The sequence below is a fragment of the Danio rerio genome, chromosome 19 (assembly GCF_052040795.2).
Source record: "Danio rerio strain M-AB ecotype USA chromosome 19, GRCz13ab, whole genome shotgun sequence".
Taxonomy (NCBI): Eukaryota; Metazoa; Chordata; class Actinopteri; order Cypriniformes; family Danionidae; genus Danio; species Danio rerio.
Window position 1 is genome coordinate 23,817,501 of NC_141039.2, and position 26,527 is coordinate 23,844,027.

A 26,527-nucleotide genomic window follows, 5' to 3' on the forward strand; every position below is an offset into this window, starting at 1 on the left:
GCCCTATGTAAGAGTTAAAAAACTCATCCCTCCTTTCCTGTCTGTAAGGTTTATTGACCTTGATGGGAGCCCAAGTGGGCCAGTTTTCCTCAGAAGCGTCTGGCCTCCGTAAGTATATCTGTGTCCTTGGCGAGAGAGACGTGATCGCGGTGGCTCGGTTAGATCGTGCAGGGCAGCCAGATGTCTTTCTCATGGCCTTCAAAGTATTGTCTCTCCAACTCTTTATTTATTAATGCCGAGTTCACACTGTGATAACTCTCACCCTGCAAATACTGTTTATTATACCAGAACCACAAAGTGAAGAGTAGTTCAGGACTAATAGAAGTTCATCTGTGCAGTGGTGTGAAGTAACGCATTACAAATACTCAAATTATAGTATTTGAGTAGTTTTTTTTCTCGGGAAATGGATTTTACTAAGTAGTTTAAATGTGTACTTTTACTTTTACCTGAGTACATTTTTAGTTCTGTTTTGATACAAACCACACATAGAAAAAATGCATCAGACAAACTAACCTCAAAAAACAGTCACTTCATAAATACAGCAAACATGTACCATGTGGAAGCATTAAATATATTTGAGAAGACATAAAACTGTTGCATAAGTACAGAGAGACCGTTTAGACTGCATGCCAGTAGTGCTGCCATAATGGTGAAATTTCAATAGAAAACGGTACTCAAATATAATGTAGTGTAATGTAATGCAATTCAGTGTGTGCATTGCATGTATCCTGTATGGCCATATACACTCAAAGTGCTTCAAAATCATGGGGGTTGCACACTGGTTGCACACCACCACCAGTGTGCAGCATCAACTTGGATAATGTGACGACAGCCACAGGACACTGCAAGATGGATCGTGACAGGGGGCTTCACTCTGAATTACTTGAGGAAGAATTGCCAAACACTTTGTCCAAACTATGTCAAACAACCTAACACACGTGAGAAGTGACATGGAAACATCACAAGTTCATGTAGTATATCTTTTTTTAACTACATAATGAGAAAGATGCCTTTGGTGGGGTGGAAAATGTACTTATTTTTGCTCACCTGGCTTTTAAAGGGAATTAGCAATTTCTCTTCAACTTTTTTCTTTTTCGCCCCGGTTGTGGTCTCGCGTCAATGTCACGTCAAACAGTCAAAATACATTTCACACAGCATAATTTAAATCACTGGCAGCTCCAGATATTTAGCATGCCAGATATATCTTGGGTTTCAGCAACTTTTCGGTGATTCTCTCAGATTGTGTCTTTGATAGGTTACACTGTGTGATTGTTGCTCACGTAAACGAGTACCAATTTGCTTATGATTTCAGGCATTTATAGCCGATTTCTTAAAGCCTGTCAGCAAGTCAAAATTGGGGCTAAAATCATAAAGTCTGAAATCGGCATTACCACTGACAATCCCTGGCACTTGAACAGGCGACCTTCTGATCACAAGTCCAACTCACTGATTGGCCTTGAAGGTCATCTGTTCACTCGGTGCAAACACAGTTACAGGGACAAAGGAGCATTTAAAACCGTGAAGATCATTCGATCCATCAGCAAATTGCTTGTAAGTCAGCTCATAGACAGAGCAGTTGAATGACGCAGCTTTGAAACACTCTAGATTCCCTGTATCTGTGTTTGCACTAAGAAAACATCAGTGAAGAATGGTGAACCGATGACCTTTGCGGCCAATCACAGTAATTTCTGTTGAGTATGTGAACACAATAGACGGCAATGTATATCGCACAAAATAAAAATATCGCAACATCAGATTTATTTACTTTTTTCATGCAGCCCTAGTCTTAACACAACTCAATGATATTTAACTGCTTTAACCTTAAAAAAAAAATCTGTATTTATTTATACAGTCTCTAATTTTGATCACTGCATTTTCCACAAAATAAAGGGTTTTGTTAAGTATATGTATATATGTTAAGTAAGTATTTTGGTCTCATTCACTTCCATTCATTTTTGACGTTAAAAACTGCTCGTTACGCTGCTTGATGTTGCAATTTCATATTTTGTTATTATATTATTCTACTTGGTCTGTATAGTCATGCAAACATTTGTTTGTAGAGCAAGTAGTTTGACCATTTTCTGCCGTTTATTATTCCTAGTCATTTCTCCCATAGGCGACTAAATCGGAAGTTCTAAGACAATCGCGAAAACAGGCACACTTCCGCATTTTAGAATAAGGTCAATACACCAGCACAATGAATTTGAAGATGTGTTTTAACTGCAGACTGTCAGCTTCAATTTGAGAGTATTTACAATTAAATCAGGTGAACGCTGTAGGAATTACAACAGTTTGCATATGTGCCTCCCACTTGTTAAGGGCATAAAAATAATTGGACAGAATAATAATCATAAATTAAACTTTCACTTTTTAATACTTGGTTGCAAATCCTTTGCAGTTAATTATAGCTTGGCATCTGGAAGGCATAGACATCATATGCTGGGTTTCATTCCTGGTGGTGCTCTGCCAGGTCTTCAGTTCCTGCTTGTTCTTGGGCCATTTTCCCTTCAGTTTTGTCTTCAGCGAATGAAATGCAAGCTCAATCGGATTCAGGTCAGAAGATTGACTTGGCCATTGCATAACATTCCACTTCTTTCCCTTTTCCCTTTAGAACTCTAATCTGGCCTTCTTGTTTTTGAGGCTCACCAATGGTTTACATCTTGTGGTGAACCCTCTTAATTCACTCTGGGGTAGTCCTCTCTTGATTGTTGACTCTGATACACATACATCTACCTCCTGGAGAGTGTTCTTGATCTGGCCAACTGATGTGAAGGGTGTTTTCTTCAACAATGAAATAATGATTTGGTCATCCACCCCAGTTGTTTTCATGGTCTTCCATGTCTTTTGGTGTTGCTGATCTCACTGGTGTGTTCTTTCTTTTTAAGAATGTTCCAAAAAGTTGGCCACATCAAATGTTTTTGCTATCTCACTGATGTTTTTTTTTTTTTTTTTTTTTTTCAGACTAATGATGCCTTGCTTGACTGGTAGCGACAGCTCTTTGGATCTCATCTCGGGAGTTGACAGTAACAGACTCCAAATGCAAAAGGCACACTTGAAATGAACTCTGGACCTTTTATCTGCTCATTGTAATTGGGATAATGAGGAAATAACACACACTTGGCCACAGAACAGCTTAGAAGACAATTGTTCAATTACTTTTGGACCCTTAACAAGTGGGAGGCACATATGCAAACAGTTGTAGTTTCTACATTATTCACCTGATTTGAATGTGTGTGTGTGTGTGTGTGTGTGTGTATATATATATATAAAACAAAATAATAAAAACATTTAAATATATATATATATATATATATATATATATATATATATATATATATATATATATATATATATATATATATATATATATATATTTAAATGTTTTTATTATTTTGTTTTATGATATTACTATTGTGTTAACTGATGCATTACTAGGTTAATACGCTAAAGACTATGAATCCATGTTTTAAGGTCACCGTCACAGTCTCTGAACAAGCTCAAGTTTCTTAAAACGGCTGGTTTCTCTCACTCTGGGTAGTTCAGAAAAGGACAGGTAATCTAACACCATGAAAGCCATCTCAACCGCTCTCTTTCCCTCCCTCGTCTCTGTTCTTCTTTTGCATGTTCCTGTTCTGGTAAAAGAAGATCTGTCTCTTTTAATGAAACTCCCCCGTCACACCCATCTCCCATCTGGTATATGTGCATATATCTATGTGTGTGCGTGTTTGTGTCTCTGTGTGTGTGAGCATACAGCACATGTAACCGGAGGGAAAAAGAACATGTATGCATGTTGTCATTTCAGCAGGAACCCTTTGCTCAGATGAGAGGTCTCACTTCCTGTTTATAGAGCAACCACTGGAGCGCAACAATAGCTGGAATTTCGGTGGATTGGCAGAAAGGACGAGGACGCCCTGCTTACAGCCTCCAGAGGAGAGCACAAGCTTCTGCTGACAACAACACAAACTGAGAGAAATCACTTTCCATTCACTGTATGTTGTTTATTAGGTGTAACATTTTATTTATTAACCTTAATCCTTATTACTTTACTTGTTTTTATAAATATATGATATACCAACTTGCCTAGTTAACCTAATTAACCTAATTAAGCCTTTTAACTGCACTTTAAGCTGCATACTGTCCTTAAATTATTCTTTATATATGATTATGTCATTATATCAAAGACAAACCTTTGTTTTTAGGAATTTGTTATTATGTGTAATGGTTAAAAATGTGCAGGACAAAATCTTCTCTTTGTTTAACAGCACTTGGGAAATATTTGAGAAAAAAAGAATTAAAATTTCAGACGAGCTAATAATTTTGCCTTCAATATTTGTCTTCAGTAACACAACACAAAGAAAAAGCACCTTTTGACAGCTAGTCAATGATAAACAGAGTAGCCGGCCTTTTTTTGTGTTGTGTTGAGCGCCAGTGTAATTGACTGTTGTCACTATGACGACAGAATCAGCCCCAAGCATCAGACATGCCCACTGTCAAGCATTAATGCTGAATCTAGCTTCAGTTTGGAACTAAATTCTACAGTGAAGTGGATCTCACAAGCTAGATTTGAAGATCCACGAAATTAAGAGTCACAAAAGCTATTAAAGCGATAGTTCACCTAAAAATGAAACATAAGAATTGAATAATCATTTACACTGTAAAAATGCTGGGTTTCACACAGTTCATTCATGTTGTTCCATCACAAATCTGGGCTATTAGTTTTGGTTAAAACATGCACTCGTTTTCCATATTAATTGAAATATATGTAAACAGCACATATAGGACCATACCCGTCAACCCTGCCGTTTTTCCAGGGATTCTCCCTTATTGTACAGTTCTATCCCGCTATCATCCTGTAAATGTGTTTTCCCATATTTCCCCCGTATTTTTAGTCTTTCTCTGAAGGTTGGCAAATAAACATTAAAGAGCCGAGCCCTATATGCAACCCATACCGTCAAAACCACCAAGGGTCTCCCCTTGCTCTTAAACTTGAGTCTGTTCTGTGCTTTCGCTTTGTTTAGGCATGAAAACATTTATAAACACTGAAATAAATATAAAAACGGTGGGATTCCCTTTCCTTTTCATTACAGGTGCCGTCTCCCCTTTAAATGCAATCCTCAAAACAGTCATGTAGCGGTGCATGACTGTCGGCTGACGTGCTCCATAGTGATAAAGAGACACTGTTCCTTAAACGGATTCTGTATTTGCAATTTGAAGTGGAGCAAAGTCTGGGTTTTGGGTGCATGTTTAAACAGATATACACATAATTAATTGAAAAATATCTGAAGATGTAAATCTCGGTGGGTTTTTTTTTTTTTCAAACACAACTAATTTCGTCCTAAATGAGCATAAAAAGTTATGTAACCAATCGAATGCTTTTATTATAAAACAGAAAATGTGTGCATTTTTAAAGTGACACCTGTGTTGTTTAATGTAATTAAATGGGGGGGGGGGGGGAGGATGGGGGGTCACCCCCATTTGTTTCCTTTACAAATATTATTTACAATATTCCATATAAAATCACGAAGCTAACACGTAATAATCTCATATATAAATCAAATAAATCCTTAATTGTTGTAGGCCTAATTTGCAGTAAGCTATTTATTAAGAAATGGAAAAAAATACTACTTAATAATAATCATCATTATTATTATCATTATTCGTAGTTGTAGTATTAAGTAGGATATTGTTTATTTATTTTTATGCTTGTAACCATGAAACCTGTGAAGTTAGTTGGCTAACAAAGTTTTTTATTTATTTATTTTTTATTTTTTTGATACTCAGTAAATTGAACATAAAACAATAATCCCCGCCAAAATAACTTAAGAATTGTGTTATTTCACCGCATTTGAAATAAGGGACAAAAGTCATTTTTTAGTGTACTCATGCAAGGTAAAAAAATAAATAAATAAATAAATGGTTGCCTTAAATTCCTGCTGAATCAAATCAACCTTATCAGTCCACTAAATTTATATTATGTTAACCTGACTTAAAACTGCTTGCTTAACTTAAAAAATAAGTTAAAACATGATTAACTTTAAGTATAATAACTTACAATGACCCTAAAAACATATGTTATCAGGACTAATTGATCATATATTTTTTTTTACAGTGTGTGGTTTTAAACTATTAAATTATATTTATGCTATGTTTAATACATATATTTCAATACAGTTTTAATCACTTGATAAAATGTTAAGTAAAAGGTAACAGAATTGTCATTTTTAGGTGAACTATCCCTTTTAAGTTGTATTTTGCTTTATGGTTTTAAAATTTCTTATATTTTACAGGTTACAGTAGTCACAATTAAAATTATTTTATACTCTATTATGTCAAAAATAAACTATTATTATAATATTACTTATATTTATGCTACATTTAAATACATATATTAGTATAGTTCAAATCACTTGCTAAAATATAAAGTATATGGTGGCAGAATTGTCATTTTCAGGTTAACCATCCCTTTATGTTGTATTTTGCTTCATCATTTTTATTATTTTATTTAAATATAGGTATCATCACTTGCTAAAATCGCAATATATTTAGATTACCATAAACATGATGTAATTTCTCAGTAGGTCAAAGAGAATTGGAGGAATATCATTTCAACGTTAAGAAAAAAAAAATATTATAGAGGTTTAAAACAATATTTTGATGTTTACATAAATATACATCTGCTATGTTTTTGCTGTCTTTATTCATTTTGATTTATTTACCCATTCACTATCCAAGTTGTTTACTACAGCTCACAGCAACTTAAACAATGGCCTCTGGTGTTATTGTGTACAGAGCTGTTTTGGCTGACGCCTGATCAAAATGGTGGTGCGTGGATCGTTCCCCTCGCTCAGAAATACGTCATGTCGGCCTCTCTGGGATTTGAGGTCAGTCCAGCTGGACGTCTGGTGCCAAAATGAGGTGGATTACACCCTTTAATCCCAGTCACCCCAAGGAAGTGAAGTAAAGCTGCCAGCGTCCTCCAGACCACAGACTTCATTCTCCAAAACAGTGAGACAACAGAGCTACTATCACAAGTCATGTTACAAAAAACAGATGTAAAAGAGTTTTGCCTTCAGGGGAGATGAATTATATATTTACACTGTATCATGTGACGAGGTTTAAGGCTTGGAAGGCTTCTCAGGGAGTATAATATTAATATTTTCTCAGAACTACAGTAGGCAAACACTTCTTTAGTAAGTTTTTATGTTAACAACAGGTTTTAAGAACTTAAATTTATAACTATTGACTATTTCATGATTTTAATTAAAAGTTTAAAGTTTCACATAAAATATTGCAGTCAATTATAGTTTTTAGTTTATAGGGTTCATAAAAAGTCAACAACAAAAGGGATTATCCACCAACACTGCACACAGTTAAAAGGAAGAAAATTCCTAAAAGAATCTAAAAAATTTTAGCTGAATCAAGTGAACTTATCTAGTCATCTCAACTTACATGAATCAAACTGACTTAATTCTGAATCCTGAAAATAAGTTCAAGCGACATAAAATATTTGTTGTCTTGACCTTATTATATATATATATATATATATATATATATATATATATATATATATATATATATATATATAATATATATATATATATATATATATATATATATATATATATATATATATATATATATATATATATATATATTATTTTATTTTATTTATTTATTTTTTTTACAGTGGATGTATTAGACATTGTTAGTTTAAGTGAGGTTTTATTTGCTAACAGTTAATGCTCTAGAAAGGTAATTTATAGATAAACACTTTAAAGCTGCTGTGTGTACTTTTTTAACTCTTCTAAAGCATAAAAATACCATAATATGTTTGCAGATATTTAAGAAACATGCTAACTGAACATTCTTGTTTATCTGAAAAACAAATGCTGAAGTCAGATATTCTGCTTTGAAAACGTGTTTTCCGTGCCGCAACGATTGTCTTTGTTTTGGTAATTTTAACCTGCCCAATGTCAGTTTAGCCAATTATATTTCAGCACCCCAGGTTGCCTTGGTGGATAACTGCTTATTTCATTCATTCATTTAGAAAGGCTCGGAAAGCATGCATACTTTACCAAAATGCAACCTCAGGTGGACAGTAGCAGACTCGGAAATGAGATGCAAATTCAGAGTTCTACATGAGCTAATTAATTAGCAAAGTATATAAATATTACAAGCATAAACATTAGGTGAGCAGGTTCAATTGTATTCCTGTGTCTAACAGGCTACATGACGAGATAAGCAGTGATGAGCAATTTGTCCGTTTGCACCACACGAAACACAACAAAATATGCACGCACTCACGAAACGGTAACGTTTATAATCTAATTAATACATATTAAACCTCATCAGCATTATTAAATGTACATGCTGAATCACTCATGGGTGTTCAGTTCTAACAGTTTATTTTATTTTCAAGATCTGAGTTGAACTATCTGCTTCTGCTTTCAGTAGTATGGAAATACTGTACATGTCATGTAAAATGGCATTCAAACTTGAATTGTTAGCATTTAATACTAAATAAAGCACATGAGGAGCACCTGACGCGATCATGGCATCAAGCTTTCTGTTGTTCAGCTGCAAAAAATATAGAAATCTTTTCTACAATATCAATTTGAGGTGTTGGTTAGGACAAAACTCCTTTAATATGTCAAATATTACTTCTATTTAGTGCTCTTGCTTTTATTTAGAAAACAGTTTAAATCACTCGCTCCTGTTTTCAATCTAGTAAACTACGTTGTGATCCAGGAGTGCAATACCCAGTTCAACCACTGGGTGTCAAATTCACATACTGCACCTTTAACTTGTAAACATGAGTAAACTCTTTGCTTTTAAAGCAATTAGTTTACACTGGCCCCTCACCATAACATGGTTCAAATTTCACGATCTTGCAGTTTAGCAGATTTTTTCAGTGCAAGTTGACATGTTTTCTTTTTCTTTTTTTTTTTTCTTTTTTTACAGCACATTGTGTCCTGCGTCCTGATTGGCTGTAGACCATTGTCAATCAGTCTCCTCTGTGCTGTGTCTCCTGTACAGTTTCAGAATTCTGAAGTGACTCTGAAGTGCTATACTTTACGTTTGCAAGTTTTCTCCCCAACAAGCCCCACAATGTCAACGAACCATTCTGCATCATCAAAAGCACCCTTGATAGCACCCAAAAGACAGAGGAAGATGCTAACAATTGCACAAAAAATTGGACATCTGGAAATGCTAAAGGAAGGTAAAAGTTAGGCGAATGTTTAAACAAGAGAGAAAAGTGTGAAACTGTTAATGCCTATCTAAGAAAGTAGTGTAGTGATGGGTTTTACAACCTTAAAACATCTATAATAATTGTAAAAAATGAAGCGGACTACTTCACGGATTTCACCTGTTGTGGGCTATTTTAGAACGTAACTCTCACAATTAACGAGGGACCACTGTCATAAAAAAGAGAGTAACTCCCTAGTCTTAAAATTAAGCAAATTAACTATGTGAATAATTGTATAAATTAAGTTAAGTCTACTTAAAAGTTCCAAGTTACATCAGGATTATAGCTTTTTAAGTCAAGTTGCTTTTTAGGCCTGTTTATTCACTTTTTAAGTACAGAAACTAAAGGCTTTTTAAGTTTATGCTTCTCTTCTTTGTTAGTTATTTCTTTAATTAAAATTATAAAGTCTAATGCTAAATATTGCAGGCACATGTTAGTTCATAAACATCATAGAAGTTTAGAAACAAAAAGTTTGGTAACACATTATTTTGATGGTCTCTATTGCACATTTTTCTGACTAAAAGTTGCATTGCAACTACCATTAACTTCTCATTAGAGTATTAGTAGACTGCCTGCTTAATATCTGCTGATACTGCTCCTTCAAAAGACATTTAACTGACTACTAACTTTGCAAGTGCATGTCAGCTAACCCTAAAACCAACAGTCTACTTATAATCTATTGAGAATTAGTTGACGTGTAGATATAATAGAACTTAAATTCAACAAAATATGTTAAAGGGACCATCAAAATAAGCTGATACCAAAAGTTTTATTCATAAACAGTTATATAGCATTGACTTTGTTAGGCTGAATTTATTACTGCATCTCTCTACAAACAAAATGACTGATCTGTGTTTTGATTCCACTTTTTTCTAGCATAGTATGTCGATTTCAAATAGAACAGCATGCAGTTTATCCACAGGCAAAAAAGATTTTTATAAAATATACAGCACCTCAAAACTTGAGCAACTTGAGTAATCTGAACAGAAGGGTTGAACTGTATTGGATATGAGTGGTTTGGCACTGAATGCTCGCTTTATTTTTCTCAATAAGCAAATTCCCTCGAGCTCGAGCTATTAATAAACTCTGAGCTCTTTCTCAGAGGAACAGCTGTTAAGGAAAAATGAGTTTTGCAAATATTTCTATCATAGGCTTATTGGAAGAACTTCAACACTTCACTACAGATTCCACATTAAACAAACACTAGAGGCACTGATAACTTTTATTACTGATCACACAATGCATTATTGATTCATAACATTTTTAGATTTATGCATTTTTCATTAATTTATTCAGCTCTCTTTTTCTTTTATCACTGAATCTCCCTTTTCCATGTTTTATCTTAATGAAATCTCTACATTTTAAATGAAAATTAATAAATTGTTTTCAAAACTGAATCTTTATCAGACTTGACTGCTGAACTGCTCCATGATTGGGGATGTAAGACAAATTTGTAATTGTGTTACAGTTTTCTTAAATTAATTGTTTAGACCCTTATTATAGAAAATATGATAGAAAACAATGGTATGTGTATAATTTATATTTCTAGGTATTTATTGGGGGGCCCCCAGATTTCCTGGTGCCCTGAGCAGCTGCTTACTTCGCTTATTGGTTAAGTCCGGTGCTGTGATTAATTGTTATACCAAGACCTTTGAATAATAATAATATATATATATTTAATTATTTATTTATTTGTTTGTTTGTTTGTTTGTTTGTTTTATATTATTTTTATTCGTTTATTTATTTATTTGTTTGTTTGTCTGTTCGTTTAACTGTCACTTACACTTTAACTTTCATCAAAATGAAGTGGTTCTTTTTTAGTAATACATTTTATTATAATATTGTAAAGAGTGACAGATGTAGACGTTATGTTATTTTCAAACATGAAATAGGTTGTATGATGTATGATGTAGGTTGTAGGTGTATGATAGTAATCAACAACAATCTATTGTTATAACTATTGTTTCAAGGGTAAAACTTTACAATAACAGTACATGAATGATGATGTATTAAAATGTAAACCTAACATTACTTTATTACATTTATTACATATATGAACTAATGATGAGTTAATGCATGTGGTAATCATGAACTAACTTTAACTAGCACGAGTCACGGGTTCATGTGTGAGTAACGGCTACCTTAATTACTTGTTTGTACATGAGTGTTGGTTAAATAATGTATCACATCAGTTTATGCTTAATTTAACCATCACAAACTCATGATATGTTAATGTATAATTATATCATGACTTTACTTGAAGGAGTAAATCATCAATAACCCATTATTAAATACTCATAAACTTCTAATTCATGCTCGTCTAGTGCATTTACACTGAATAACAATAGAAAAGTGTTGTCATCAACACAGTAGTTAAGGATAAGTTAATGGTGATGTGCCCTTCCAAGTAAAGTCATTACACAATTATACATTAACAGCTAATGAGTTCATGTTGGTTACATTTAGCTTAAACTTTTCATTACATTAATGTACAATGTAATGTACAATAATGTACAAACAAGTATTTAAGGTAGCCATTATTCACAAATAAACTCATATGACTCATGTTGTTGTTAAAGTTAGTTTATGATTAGCACATGCATTAACTCATCATTAGTTCATAATAAAATAATGATAAGTTTACATAATAATACATCATTATTCATGTACTGTTGTTGTAAAGTGTTACCATTTTAATGTTGCGTGAACTGATATTAAGTCAGAAAAAAAAACATATTGCTAATGCAAAATCGTTTACTGCATGATAAAACCTATAATGGGGTGATAATAACTTAAATTATGAAAACAAAAATGATCATATCAATCAGATGAATATCCCACACGCAATATTTAATCTGTGAAATGTGATTAGTTTTATACAACAGCTCAACAAACAAAAAGTTAAAACTATGTTATATTTTAGACAAAACTATTGTCTCTTTTTTCTGTGTCATCAGAATTTGAAATCTGAATATAGTTGCAAACAGAGGCCAAACAGTACATCTGTGCATCTCATAGCAAAACTACAATGATTCAATTCTGTATTAATCTGTCTTTGAACAAAGCATTTGAGCAGGGGTGTAACGGATCACTGTTGATCCATGAATCATACGGATCACAACCCACAGTTCTGAACACACATGACCCAAATTTGTAACGATCACAGAGAAATTGCATGTATGAAAGCATTTAGGTTTTCCTGTAAAATATAATGTTGACGGAAGAAGTTGTGGTAGCTTATTAGGGATGTGGTGGGTTTCTTAGGTTATTAAAGGTGCTTTCTGTAACTGTTTAGCCTGCATTAATGCATTGTGTAAGCTGCACGATTAATTAAAAAAAATATCAGGATCTCAACACCCACGTGTTGTGATGAGTCAGAAGGCATTGAATCCATTTGCAAGCTTTATTAAGAGCACACATACAAACAAACACAAAGGGGCAATCCAGGAGACAGAACGTGGGACAGGCAAAAGTTCAAAGGCAGGCAGATATCTTACTGGTCAGAATAACAGGCTGGAGATCAGGGGCAGGCAGATGTCTTTCGTAATCGTAGAACAAGCACAGGGTCAGAAACACAGATCAGTCCGAAGCAGGGAGTATGGAACGCTCAGAAATGACAGCCAGGCAAATCAAGACTTCGCAACGAACCGGAGCGTGAGTGTGGTATATATACACGAGAGCTGATGAGTTGCACCTGGACCGTAATCAGTGCCAGGTAGCAGGGCTTATGGGATTTTGAGTCCGTGAGTCGAATCAGAATTCTGGCGATGGTTCCCTCTGGTGGTGCACAAGAGGGTTGGCATCGCCCTCATTTACAACAGAACCCCCCTCCTGCGAGCGGCTCCTGAAGCGAGAAGGCACCTGACGCCGGGGTCTACCGCGCTGTCGGGGGGCTGGTTTCTCTGGGAACCTTTGATGAAACTCTTCCGTGAGAGTTGGGTCTAGAATATCTCTAGCATTCACCCAGGACCGTTCCTCTGGACCGTACCCTTCCCAGTCCACCAGATATTGGAGGGCGCCACCCCGACGTCGAGAGTCCAGCACTTCTCGAACGAGGTAAGCTTCCTCGCCCTCGATCATGACAGGTGGAGGGGTCCTGGTTTCCGATTCCTCCTCAACCGCCTCCTCTCGTGGACCACCAGCGGGTTTGAGTAATGACATGTGGAAAGTAGGAGAAATACGATAATGATTAGGCAAGGCTAAGCGAAAAGACACTGGAGTAATCTGGCGTACAATTTTGAATGGCCCTACATACCTGGGACTGAGTTTGCGGCAGGGCAATCTCAGACGAAGGTCTCGTGTCGACAACCACACCCACTGCCCCGGTTGATACGTGGGTCCCTGGCGTCGGTGACGGTTCGCCTGAATCTCTCTCCTCCTGACTGCCCTCATGAGATGTCTGTGAGCCTGGTTCCAGACATCCTCACTCCGCTGCAGCCAATCCGTGACAGCAGGTAACTCAGTGGGTTCTCCGGACCATGGAAACAGGGGTGGTTGGTAGCCAAGAATACATTTGAATGGCGTAATACCCGTGGCTGGCTTTATTAATGAATTTTGTGCATATTCTGCCCACATCAGATAGCGACTCCAGTCGTGCTGTTGCTGATGACAGTAGGAACGTAGAAATCGAATGACTTCTTGATTCATACGTTCAGTTTGGCCGTTGGATTGAGGATGGTACCCTGAGGTGAGACTAACATTAATATTTAGATTTTTACAGAGAGCGGACCATACCCGGGAAGTGAATTGGGATCCCCTGTCTGAGACGATATCATCAGGTAAGCCAAACATTCGAAATACATGATTGCACAGGGCTTCTGCGGTTTCAAAGGCAGAGGGCAATTTGGGCAACGGTATTAGGCGACAAGCCTTGGAGAAACGATCAACCACCGTGAGAATGACTGTGTTGTTCTGGGAAACAGGGAGATCCGTAATGAAGTCCACCGCTATATGGGACCAGGGCCGTTGTGGAACCGGTAGCGGTTGTAACAGGCCAGCAGGGGTTTGGTGAGATGCCTTCGTGCTTTGGCAAATTTTACATTTCTGAACATAATTAATTACATCCTTCGTGAGGGACGGCCACCAGAAACGGGCTTTGACTAACTCCAAAGTTGCAGTGATGCCTGGATGCCCCGAACTGGGAGTGTCATGAATATGGGTCAGTAATCTGGTACGTATGTTATTGGGTACAAAAATCAGGTGATTCGGACAGTCTACTGGAGGGTTGTTTTCTCGGTTGGCCTCTTGGATCTCGGTAAGTATGTCCCACTGTACTGGAGCCACTAGTAAGTTCGTAGGAATAATGGTTTCATCACTAATTGGGGTTTTATCCTCTGATAGCCTGGATAGTGCATCTGCCTTACTGTTTTTACTCCCTGGTCTATAGGTGACAATGAAGTCGAATCTGGTGAAGAACAAAGCCCAACGAGCTTGTCTGGGATTTAGACGTTTGGCTGAGCGAAGATATTCCAGATTCTTGTGGTCAGTTAATATGGTGAATTGCTGACTAGCCCCCTCCAGCCAGTGTCTCCATTCTTCCAGGGCTAATTTCATTGCCAGTAATTCGCGATTTCCCACATCATAGTTTCGTTCTGCGCTGGTCAATTTACGGGAGAAGAAGGCACATGGATACATTTTGGATGGTTGACCCTGACGTTGAGATAACACAGCACCGACTCCTGTGTTGGATGCATCCACTTCCACAATGAAAGGTAGGTCTGGGTTGGGATGACGGAGAATAGGAGCTGTGGTGAATTGAGTCTTCAGATCGCTAAATGCTTGGCGTGCTTCAGAGGACCAGGATAGTTTGTGGGAATTTCGTTTGGTCATGGCTGTTAATGGTGCGGCTATTGAACTAAAGCCTCTGATAAACCGTCTATAGAAGTTGGCAAAACCTAGAAATCGCTGCAACTCCTTGAGATTCTGGGGTAACGGCCATCGTTGAACTGCCTGTACCTTCGTATCATCCATGGTAATCCCTTCTGCACTGATGACGTATCCCAAAAAGGCGATCTGTGTCTGGTGAAAATCACACTTCTCTAATTTGGCGTACAGACGATGTTGAATCATGCGTTGCAACACCATACGTACATGTTCAACATGTTCCTTCATCATGTTTGAATATATGAGGATGTCGTCGATGTAAATGATGACCCAGCGATCCAGCATATCCCGAAAGACATCGTTCATAAAAGATTGGAACACGGATGGACAGTTTGACAGGCCGAAGGGCATTACCGTGTACTCATAGTGCCCCCTAGTGGTGGAAAACGCGGTCTTCCACTCGTCACCAGCACGGATTCTGACAAGGTTATATGCACTGCGAAGATCAAGCTTGGTATAATATCTAGCCTTTCTTAATTGTTCCAGGGCAGGAGGTACGAGGGGTAATGGATAGCGGAATTTTACGGTGATTTCATTGAGCCCTCGGTAATCAATACAGGGACGTAAACTGCCATCTTTCTTCTTTACAAAGAAGAATCCAGCTGAAGCAGGAGATGTAGAAGGTCGGATGAAACCCTTGGCCAATTCCTCGTCGATATATTCAGACATTGCCTTGTGCTCAGGTTGTGACAGAGGGAATATTCGACCCGTTGGAGGACTTGAACCTGGAATTAACTCAATAGCACAATCACTTGGTCGATGTGGGGGAAGTTGAGTAGCTTTTTGTTTGCTAAAAACTTCATGTAAGTCATGATACTCAATGGGGATTAGTTCATCAACGAGTTCAGGTAACACATTGGTGGTTCGTAATGGAATTTTGTGAATAGGCTGGATGCACTGTTTCATGCATGACTCACTCCACTGCAATATCTGTCCGTCCCTCCAGGAGATATGAGGATCATGTCGCCTTAACCAGGGCAGTCCCAACACCAGTGGATGATTAACTGAATCAATAATGTAGAATTGCATTTCTTCAATGTGTAGAACACCAACTTGTAACTGTAGCTTATTCGTAATCATACGGATGCGTCCTTCACCCACAGGACGACCGTCTAGTGCTTCCACTGCAAGACAGGAATCATATGAGCTGAGAGATAGTTCGTGACATAAAGCAAATTTCTTAGATATAAAGTTTCCGGCAGATCCAGAGTCGACAAGAGCCGTAGTATTAATCATTCTTTTATCAAATTTAATAATCACAGGAATCAGTACACTGAAAAGTGCAGGAACATGGGAAGGACTCACCGATTGAACTGGTGTCTGAGGTCGTACGCTGCAGGTGGATTTCCTGTGCCCTGATTGACCGCAGTACAGGCATAGATGATTTTGCAATCGATGCATTCTTTCTTCATGGGTGAGACGGGTGAAACCCAGTTGCATGGGTTCATCAAGGGGCGTGTCACTTGAAACATGGAGCTGTGTGCGAGGATTTCTACGGCTGCGAATCAGATGATCAAGACGGATGGTAAGTTCAATGAGTTCGTTCAATTTCTTTCCTTCGTCACGGCAAGCCAATTCAGATTGTAGATTGGTATTCAGACCCCGTCTGAATAGTGTCTTCAGTGTATCCTCAACCCAGTTAGTTTGAGCGGCGAGAGTGCGAAATGACAGGGCGTATTCTGCAGCTGTGTTACGCCCCTGTGTAAGAGAAAGTAACTGCTCACCGGGGCTTCTCCCATCTGCTGGGTGCTCGAACACTTCCCGAAATTGCTTGAGAAAAGTTTCAAATGTGGGATAGTTACATTCCTCCTCCTTCCATATCGCTGTAGCCCATTCCAGCGCTTTCCCCGTTAACAGGTTGCATACAAAAGCCACCCGACTAGAATCAGTGGGATATAATGCAGGTTGTTGGTTAACAAATAGTTTGCATTGCAATAAGAAGCCTTTGCAGCGAGAAGGTGACCCATCAAACTTTTCAGGAAAAGCTAATCGGGGACTTACGGTAGCCGGAGCATTGGAGACATGCGTTGGTTGAGAAGCTGTCATGGTAGCAGGCGGGGTAACTGCAGGATTCGGATGACGGAGTTGCTGCATAGCTCTCACCAGTTCCTCCGTGGGAGAAGTTAGATGGGTGAGTTGTTAATGATGGGTGGCTAACTGAGTGGCTTGAGCGGAAAGTTCAGTCGAGACTTGTGCTAAAGCTGCTGGATTCTGTAGTGGCGAAGTCTTCTGTTGTGATGAGTCAGAAGGCATTGAATCCATTTGCAAGCTTTATTAAGAGCACACATACAAACAAACACAAAGGGGCAATCCAGGAGACAGAACGTGGGACAGGCAAAAGTTCAAAGGCAGGCAGATATCTTACTGGTCAGAATAACAGGCTGGAGATCAGGGGCAGGCAGATGTCTTTCGTAATCGTAGAACAAGCACAGGGTCAGAAACACAGATCAGTCCGAAGCAGGGAGTATGGAACGCTCAGAAATGACAGCCAGGCAAATCAAGACTTCGCAACGAACCGGAGCGTGAGTGTGGTATATATACACGAGAGCTGATGAGTTGCACCTGGACCGTAATCAGTGCCAGGTAGCAGGGCTTATGGGATTTTGAGTCCGTGAGTCGAATCAGAATTCTGGCGATGGTTCCCTCTGGTGGTGCACAAGAGGGTTGGCATCGCCCTCATTTACAACACCACGCAACAAATTATAAATGATGGTGATTTGCATGTTTATTAATTCTAAGAGATTCAGTCTTCAGTCTTTTGAGTTAGTTATTTTAAGTTAGTCACAGAAGTACTGGGATAAGCAGTTTATAGTATAGAAAAAAACTCTGATGTTTATGGGAAAGATCACAGTCACAGTCATATGCATTTAACTTGATACTCAAAAATTAAGTTGTAGGCAGCAATTACATTATTTAACCAATAGGTGGCGACAACCAGCCATCACAAATATGCCACTGAATAATTCTTCAAAAATGACCATCTAGCAATGAAACATAGTTTTATGAGTGAATAAGTTATTGAAAATGAGACTAAAAATAAAAATGGGTTGTTCAAATTATAATTTTATACTTATACATTTAGTGTTATCAGCAGCAGTAGTAGTAACAGTGAGTTTTTCACAGTACTGAATATTTTACAATTAATTTTATTGAGCTGATTATTTCTTCATTTTATTTTTAATAAAATTACAAGTTCTGTTTGTTAAAACCAAAAGTGTCTTGCAGTACTGTTTCTGTAATAAATGAAAAGCAAATTACATGTGTCTGATCTGAAAAATGGTCCGATCCCTGACTGAAAAATCATTATGTGATCGGAACTGTGAGATTTGTGATCGGTTACACCACTACATTTGGCTATAGTTACACCATATTTAGTATGTCTATCCCTAGCTTTGTATGTAAATAAATAAGCTGTTTTGAATGAATCAATTGAATGAATTGTACAATCAGTCATTATGATGACATTTACTTGTAACACTTGTTGTAGAAAAGTTGTTTTGGTGTCACATTTATTTATCCAGGTAAAGGTAATATCAGTCAAGGTATCAATCAACCAACCAACCAAAAAAATAAATAAAAATTAACAGCAATAATTATTTTAATTATCATTATTCAAACAAAATCTCCCCAAAAATTAAGATATAAAACTGCTTTATCATTAATCCTTTATAGCATCACTGACCAGACATTTAATTTGTCACATTTATGCAATATGCACAGCATCCATTGTAATATACATTAACACGCTCATAATAATCAACTTTGAATAAAACAAATGGCTATTAGCCTCATTCATTTAAAAACTCTTGCAAAATGTTCAACATATAAATAATCATCATAGCATTCCCATTTAAACAGCCACAATAATATACACATTATTTCCTAACACAGTGATCACCCAAATCAGCATCTTAAAACTATCAGCATTAAATACACAACTCGCGAATTAAGATATACAGCGCTGTGCTTTTCAACATGTTGTTTTACAGACAAACCAGTCTCTGAATAATTTACAGCAGCAAGGCCTTGACATCCACAGGATCCAATTAGTTGAAATCCACATGCAATCAGTCCACAGGAAAAAGGCACAACAGGGACATCTCCAGAGAGACGAGACACTATTAGCAAGTTTCTAAAATACGGAGAGACTGCACTGCATAAAGAGGAGAGCAAACGCACCAATGCTTTAACAGAACACAGAATCCTTGAAATCAGATCAGCGAACTAAGAATGTGATACTCGTATACAAATAACTCCCCGTTCAAACAAACCTCTGATAAGGTTCTACCGGCTGAGTAACAACTGTGCTTTAAATAGCAGCGGTTTTAGTGTTAGATTGAGTGTAGTATAACATTTGATATATTTAACACTAGAGCATGGTCTATAGAATAGTAGTATTGCACAAACAGCATTTAAAATAATGTTGAAAGAACTAAACTTATTTAAGTTGAACTTATATTTTAGCTTGAATTTAGAAAAAAACACATCAAAAGTGTTAAATAAATGGTTATTAAGCTGGCTGGACTCACAGATCCATATGCAAGGAATCTTAAAGTATAAAAGAATTGGAATCAATAATAAAAAGGACAAATGAAATTATAATATTTATATTATTATTTTAAAGAGAGATCATAAAAATCTGTGTAAATAGTACGGGCAAATTTATATATATATATATATATATATATATATATATATATATATATATATATATATATATATATATATAATTCATTTAGCATCTTTTCACATATATTATTATTATTATTATTATTTTACAGTGAATACTTTTGCTGGTGGCCTTGTCAAATTTAATTTTACAGCAATCAGTTTAAGTGCCTTCAAAAATAAAGTGTCTGGTGGCGAAATACAAAACTCTGAGAACAAGAATGTTTATCCTCCCTGAAGTTTAAAAACAGCTTTCTACCAATTATGACAAGAACTATTTAGTTTGTTTTTATTCAGACTAAACATTCAAACCTATACTATTTTTTATTCTGATGAAACAAGACAGTCTGAAATTTCTGTATATAATGAACATTCTAGAGAATGTTGTTTTATTAAGTGTTTGTGTCAAGAAATAATACAAATGCAGTTTAGATTGACACAATAGGGAGCAAATTATGTCTGTTTTCCTTTAAGATACAGCTAAATTATTTTGTTGGTCGCTAATATAAACTTAATGGTGTATTCAGACCTGTCACTAACAGTAAATTATGAAAGCAAACAACTCAAAGCCAAATGTATTGTCATCGATCCCAGTTGGAAGAGCAACAAATAATAACTTCACTTCTAGTTGATCATTTGAAAATGTGTCAGAAGGTAGATTTTTTTCTAATGAATCATCTGTTGAACTGCATCCACATCAACACAAATACTGCAGAAGATATTGGAACCCACATGGACCCACTATTCTCACAGATATCAATCAAGTTTGGTGAAGGACAAATCATGGTTTGGGGTTACATTCAGTATGGGGGTGTGCAGAGTCAACAGCCTGAAGTATCAAGACATTTGTGCTGCCCATTACATTACAAACCATAGGATAGGGCAAATTTTTTAGCAGGACAGCGCTCCTTCTCAAACTTCAGCCTTAACAACAAAGTTCCTGAAAGCAAAGATGGTCAAGGTGCTCCAGGTTTGGCCAGCCTAGTCACCAGATATGAACATTATTGAGCATGTCTGGGGTAGGATAAAAGAGGAGACATTGAAGATGAATCCAAATAATCTTGATAAACTCTGGGAGTCCTGTAAAAACGCTTTCTTTGCCATTCCAGTTGACATTATTATTAAGTTATTTGAGTCATTGCAGAGATGTATGGATGCCAAAGTCAGCAAAGTCAGACCTTACTGTCTTAATTAAATAATTAAAAATCAAGGCATGATCATATTGTATTTTGGTAAAATAAGCATAATCTAGAGGTCTTTGCCTTTCATATAAGCCACTTCTAATACCAATTGATCAACTAGAAGTCAAGAGTTTATTCATTGTTTTTTAAAACGTGGATAGGCGACAAGACCTTTGCCAGGTTGCGTAGAGGGAGATACATTTCTTATGATTAAATATTCTGCTGAAAACAAAGCAATAATGGACAATTTGAAATTGTCCAATTTCGTTAACTGTGAAACATGACAGTAAACAACCAAAACAAAGCTAACAAGGCAGGATTAGGTAGAAAAGAAACTTACAAAGTAACTAAAGTAGGTGAGTAAATACATTTTGATTAAGTTGGTTGGTTGTTTGGGGAACAGTGGAATATGACAGTAGAGAAGCTAATAAGGCAAGATTAGACAACAGAATCAGTCCTAAACACTGACACCATGTCAGAAACTACATATGTGACACTGCTACTGAAATTCCCTGTCAGTTAGGTGATGTACACTACAAGCTCAAGAAGAAGAAAAAAAGAGCTGTTTCAGTTCTGGAAGGGTGGAGTCACTACAACTGTTTATGTGGTTTCCAGCCAATGGCAACAATGGCATGTTTTTTATAATCTCAAAAGGAAAGTTTGTCAGATGTTGTGTGATTATGCACTACTGAATAAAATATCATAAAGGGCTTTGGTTTGGTTCTTAGCGTAGTACAATCAGGTCTGGTCTAGTATGACATTGATAAGGCTTGATGTGCTGCGGTTTGGAGAAGTATTATGTTCTAACTGAATAAGAGGATCTAGTTTAACCAGGTTTGGTTTGGTAAGGTCTTGTCTAATTTGGTCTTTTGAGGTATCAGATTGTTTTTTTTGTTTTTTGTTTTTCTGTGGTAGCTTTTCGTGTTGAGTTTTTCAATTATAATATGCTACTTTTCCACAGTTTTTACATGTAAACATGAACTTGATTGACATTTGTGACCATCACACTTGCATCTTGTGCCTTTTTTTTTTTTTTTTAGTTTTGGTTTTTTTAAGTATTAGATGCTGCATCACTTTTTACTTTTACATGCAGAGCCGCTAAATCATGTCAACAATGAGAACACTGCTTATTATTATTGCGTATCCTGCAGCCACTGTACAGCAGCAAAGTTCCTTGATTATTATCCCAGAATGAGAGCATAGGTCCTAGCCAGGCTTATTCTGAAAACGTACCAATATATACATTTCTGAAGAGCACCAAATAAATCCCAGGAGGTACTTTTTTGCAGTTTTTGTTTCCGCATATCCACCAGAGGCCGCTGTGTATGCTTTTTAAAATTTCTCTTGCCAGTGCAAGTCACGTCAAATGACTGAATGACTGACTGTTCTGAATGACTGACTGTTGACTGAATGACTGACTGACTGATTGATCAACTGACTCACCCTCCTCGTTTCCTAAACCCAACCAATAGTGTTTTCAAAAGTACCAACTAAAACTCGCACCCACTTCCCTAAACCCAACTGACAGTTTAAAACAGCAGTCCAGACAAAGAAAAGCCCTCGGCCTATTTTTACCATGTTTTCAGATTTTACCACATTCTCACCCTTTTATTTACTTACCTGCTGGGACCGTTCTTTACCAAACTTGAACCCCATTGTTGTGGTCAACTGGAACTTGTGGTCAAAAAAGGAACGGCATCATACCAAGTTGTATTGTTTGTTTTAAAGATGAAATGCAGCCATATGTACTTCTGGCTACATAATTTGCGATTCGCAACATCTATTTCAAACAACTGAGAGAGAGCACGGTCATGCGCTGTGGTGCTGTGTGTGTCGCTTGTAATAGGCTGACTGGTCTCTGTAACATCCAGTTGGGTGTTTTTTGGGGGCCTATTTAATCGCTGTACATTCTTTCTTGGCCCAATATGTACCTGTTACATTTATAGAAATAATGCTGATATGATATTTAAAACAAATGTGGTACTTGGCAAATACATTGAGTGAATATGTTAGTAAATCTGACTTTGGAGTATCCACAATCTTTCTCTTTTGGTAGTACCCAATTTTAAGATGAGAGTTTAAAAGCCAGATCTAGAATTAGCGAAAATGGGGCAGGGCGGGCAGCGGGTGAACAAAGGCTGAATATAAGGGGGGAGAGATCGGTGCGTTATAAAACCTGGCGGGACAGAGATTAAAATTTCAGTCCTGTGCAGATCTCTAGGCTGAAGTATGAGAAGGAGCGCTATCCTGCTAAAGAATTTGCCCTCTCCTGGGTTTGTAATGTAACGAGCAGCACAAATGTCTTGATACTTCAGGCTGTTGATGTTATCATCCACCCTGCAGATCTCTTGCATGCCCACATACTAAATGTAACCCCAAACCATAATTTTTCCTTCACCAAACTTGACTGATTTTTGTGAGAATCTTGGGTTCTAATAAATCTTCTGCAGTATTTGTGATGATTGAGATGCAGTTCAACAGATGATTCATCTGAAAAAGCTACCTTCTGCCACTTTTCCAAAAGATCAGCTAGAAGTCAAGTTATTATTTGTTGCTCTTACAACTGAGATCGAGGATAGTGTATATATGTGTATAAATATATCATTTTTAGCATGATTTTTTTTGCCAACATCAATATGCCACTACATCCTTCTAAGATAGACATTCTATAATCTTCAATTTTTTTGTAATTTCAGAGCTTCACAACTGGCGTCTCAAGAAGGGCTTGAATGAGGACTTGGAGAAGTTGCAAGGTGAGCTAAATGCAATGTTTTTAATGCGCACACCTAACCCCACCCTTAACCCTACCCCCCACAATGGGGTCGCTATCTCCATTGATTGCAATGCGTCTGACATTGCAAGTCTGAGATATGCAGTGACAGCTTACAAATCTAAGTCTGCAACCAGACACTATTGGCCTTCTCTTTTCACTTTTCCTTTTATGATGAAAAGTCATTTTAAAAAAGGAGAAAAAAGAAAGTCAAAAAGGTCTGAAACAACAGGAGGTTGAATAAAAGGTAATACTTTAGTAAAAACTGTCCTTTAAAAAAGGCATTGCTTCAGCAGAAATGGACGCGAAGGCAGTGAGGTCATGGTCAAAAACACAGGGATGTGTGCAGTATATACAGTACCAACCTGTTCCTGTTGGAACGTTGAACAGGAAGATACACACTGCCATCACTTGTTGTGCTCTCTAGTGCCAAAGCTGTGCCCTGCTTCGCTCTCTCAGTCTCTGTCTCTGCCAGCTCACGCATGTGCCAAGCCTGAACACTAGAAACTGGCCATTATGAACGCCCAAACACAGCTAATACACACTCACACATTCCTTCCAAAGCATATTATTGCAAGTAATTTACAGTATTAAGTCTATAGCCAGCCTGTTTTTTCTCGACTATGCGAGTGATGCAGATTAGTCAGCATTACTAAATTAAAAGATAAGGGCCCTGTCATCTTTTGAATAGCTTCTAGATAGATAGCTTCCTTTTGTGTGCAAAAAAAAAACAAAGCACAGGCATATTAAGACATGTTTTCTTGGCCTAACACTCTGGAAAAACAAGTACAGTTGGTTTAGTTTACTGTATTAGTCGAGATCACAAATGCAGGAGGAAATACTAAATAATAATAATTATAAAGGGGTGGTCCACAGTGTATTTTTAAGGCTTGGTTGTGTTTATAAGGTGCAAAGCAATGGGTGCTCATACAAAATTTGTAAAAAAAAAAGCATGTAATTTTTTTCATATATCTTACTTTGATTATATACAGCTACTCAGCTAACATGAAAATAGCTCCTCTGAATGCTCCGCCGTCAAGAGGGTCTGATTGGTCAGCTAACATAATGTGCTGTGATTCGCCAATTGGCTTCTCGTCACGCCTCTACAGTGTGTATACGCGTGGAGGATGTGTGTAACCTGAAGCATTTGTAGTTATTTTTTGTTATTGTTTTGTCGTCCCCAAACTTTGTTCGCTGAAGGCTTTGCTAAGCAAACTCAGTAAAAGCTAATGTCTCCCTTTGCATTGAACTTTGAGCATATTACATTCAAAGATGTTGTTTATGTTTACACAGCTACATCAAATAAAGTTTAAAATATGATATTGTAGTGGACCACGCTTAAAAAAAAAAAAACATTAGATTATGAAGATGAATTTTATACTGTAATTGTGCTTAATTTATAAGTAATTAAAAATAAATAGTTTTAAGATCATATAAAATTGTATTAAAAATGTGTAATAATTAAAATACTAATAATATAATTTATAATATATTATATTTTATTTTAAAATGTAAATAAAACAATATACAAATTTATAATATATTTTCATATAAGTTTAAATATAATATAATTAAATAAATAATTTAAATACTATTAAAATAATGTATAATATATTATAATATTTTTTGTATATTTTTAAATAAAAACTAAAACATATAAATATATAATACACACATTCTTACATATTAAGTTATGATATAAGTTATAATAATATAAAATAATATACTATAATAACTAATATAAAACTATGTTTAATTATACTTTTATGGAATTATTTTGCTATAATATCTCTAGCTAGATCTTTTTAGAATGTTTAGCATCACAAAATACAGTACATTTTAACCAACTGCATGCTATGAAAATACATGCTATGTATTTACTATAAAACACTGCCCATTGTCCAAATTGCTGCCTACTCAATTAAAAAAAGCACAAACCAACATATAATCATATAAATATCAAGCGATTTTAAAAGACATCTGTTCACTCTTAACCTGAACATCTTAACTGGGCAAATTAAATTCTTCACGTGGAGTCTCTCCTCCCCCTTCAGCTGCACTTAATCCCAGTGATTAAATCATTTTTCTTCAGCCCTAATTTTGCCTGTTACAGGGCTGTGCTGGAGGATGGGCGTGCTCTATATTGATTGGTGGGTTGAGCAGATTACCCTAATAGCTGGATTACCACCCACATGTTGACCACGCATGTTGGTGCTGCTCGGCCGCGGTGCCAGCTTGAAGACATCAAAAACACTGAGCGCGTGTCTGCTTATCTGTCTGCAGGCTGTAAGCATTTGGCAACTCATTAAGTTCTTTCATTTCCAAACTCATTAGTCATGTCATCTGGGTTGTCATTTAAGATGTAGTCGAGTGGTCCCTGATTCTGGGATAATTATCACATTTAGCTGGCTTGGCACAATTTGACAACTGTAATTTGATCAGTGTAAATGTCTATTCAGTTCTACAATATTACATTTAACATTCAAGCTAGAACATGACAGTATTCAAATCAAGCGGGCTATGATTCAGACCGGTTTTAAGGGTAAAATTTTTCACGTTTCACGTGTTTGTTTGTTTTTTTTGTTATCCTAAAAATTTGCCAAGCGAGTCAAATGCATGAATTTGTTGTGGAAATAAATTTGCAAAACAATATAAAACAACAAGTTTAAAGGGATAGTTCACCCAAAAATACAAATTTACTCAATATTTACTCACCCTCAAGTGCTTTCAAACCTATTTACTCACGCTCAAGTGCTTCTGTTCTAAACCTTATTGAGT

The 26,527-nt window shown here is 36.6% G+C and overlaps 1 protein-coding gene and 1 long non-coding RNA gene across 5 annotated transcripts in view; one reads left to right on the plus strand and one right to left on the minus strand.

Moving 5' to 3' along the window:
* Positions 1-26,527, minus strand: part of znf516 (zinc finger protein 516) — a 72,342-nt gene that overhangs the window by 32,836 nt on the left and 12,979 nt on the right. The window lies entirely within an intron of this gene.
* Positions 3,720-25,089, plus strand: LOC141379073 (uncharacterized). Its single transcript, XR_015516734.1, has 3 exons — positions 3,720-3,989; positions 6,790-7,005; positions 23,676-25,089. It is a non-coding gene; the product is annotated as an uncharacterized LOC141379073 (long non-coding RNA).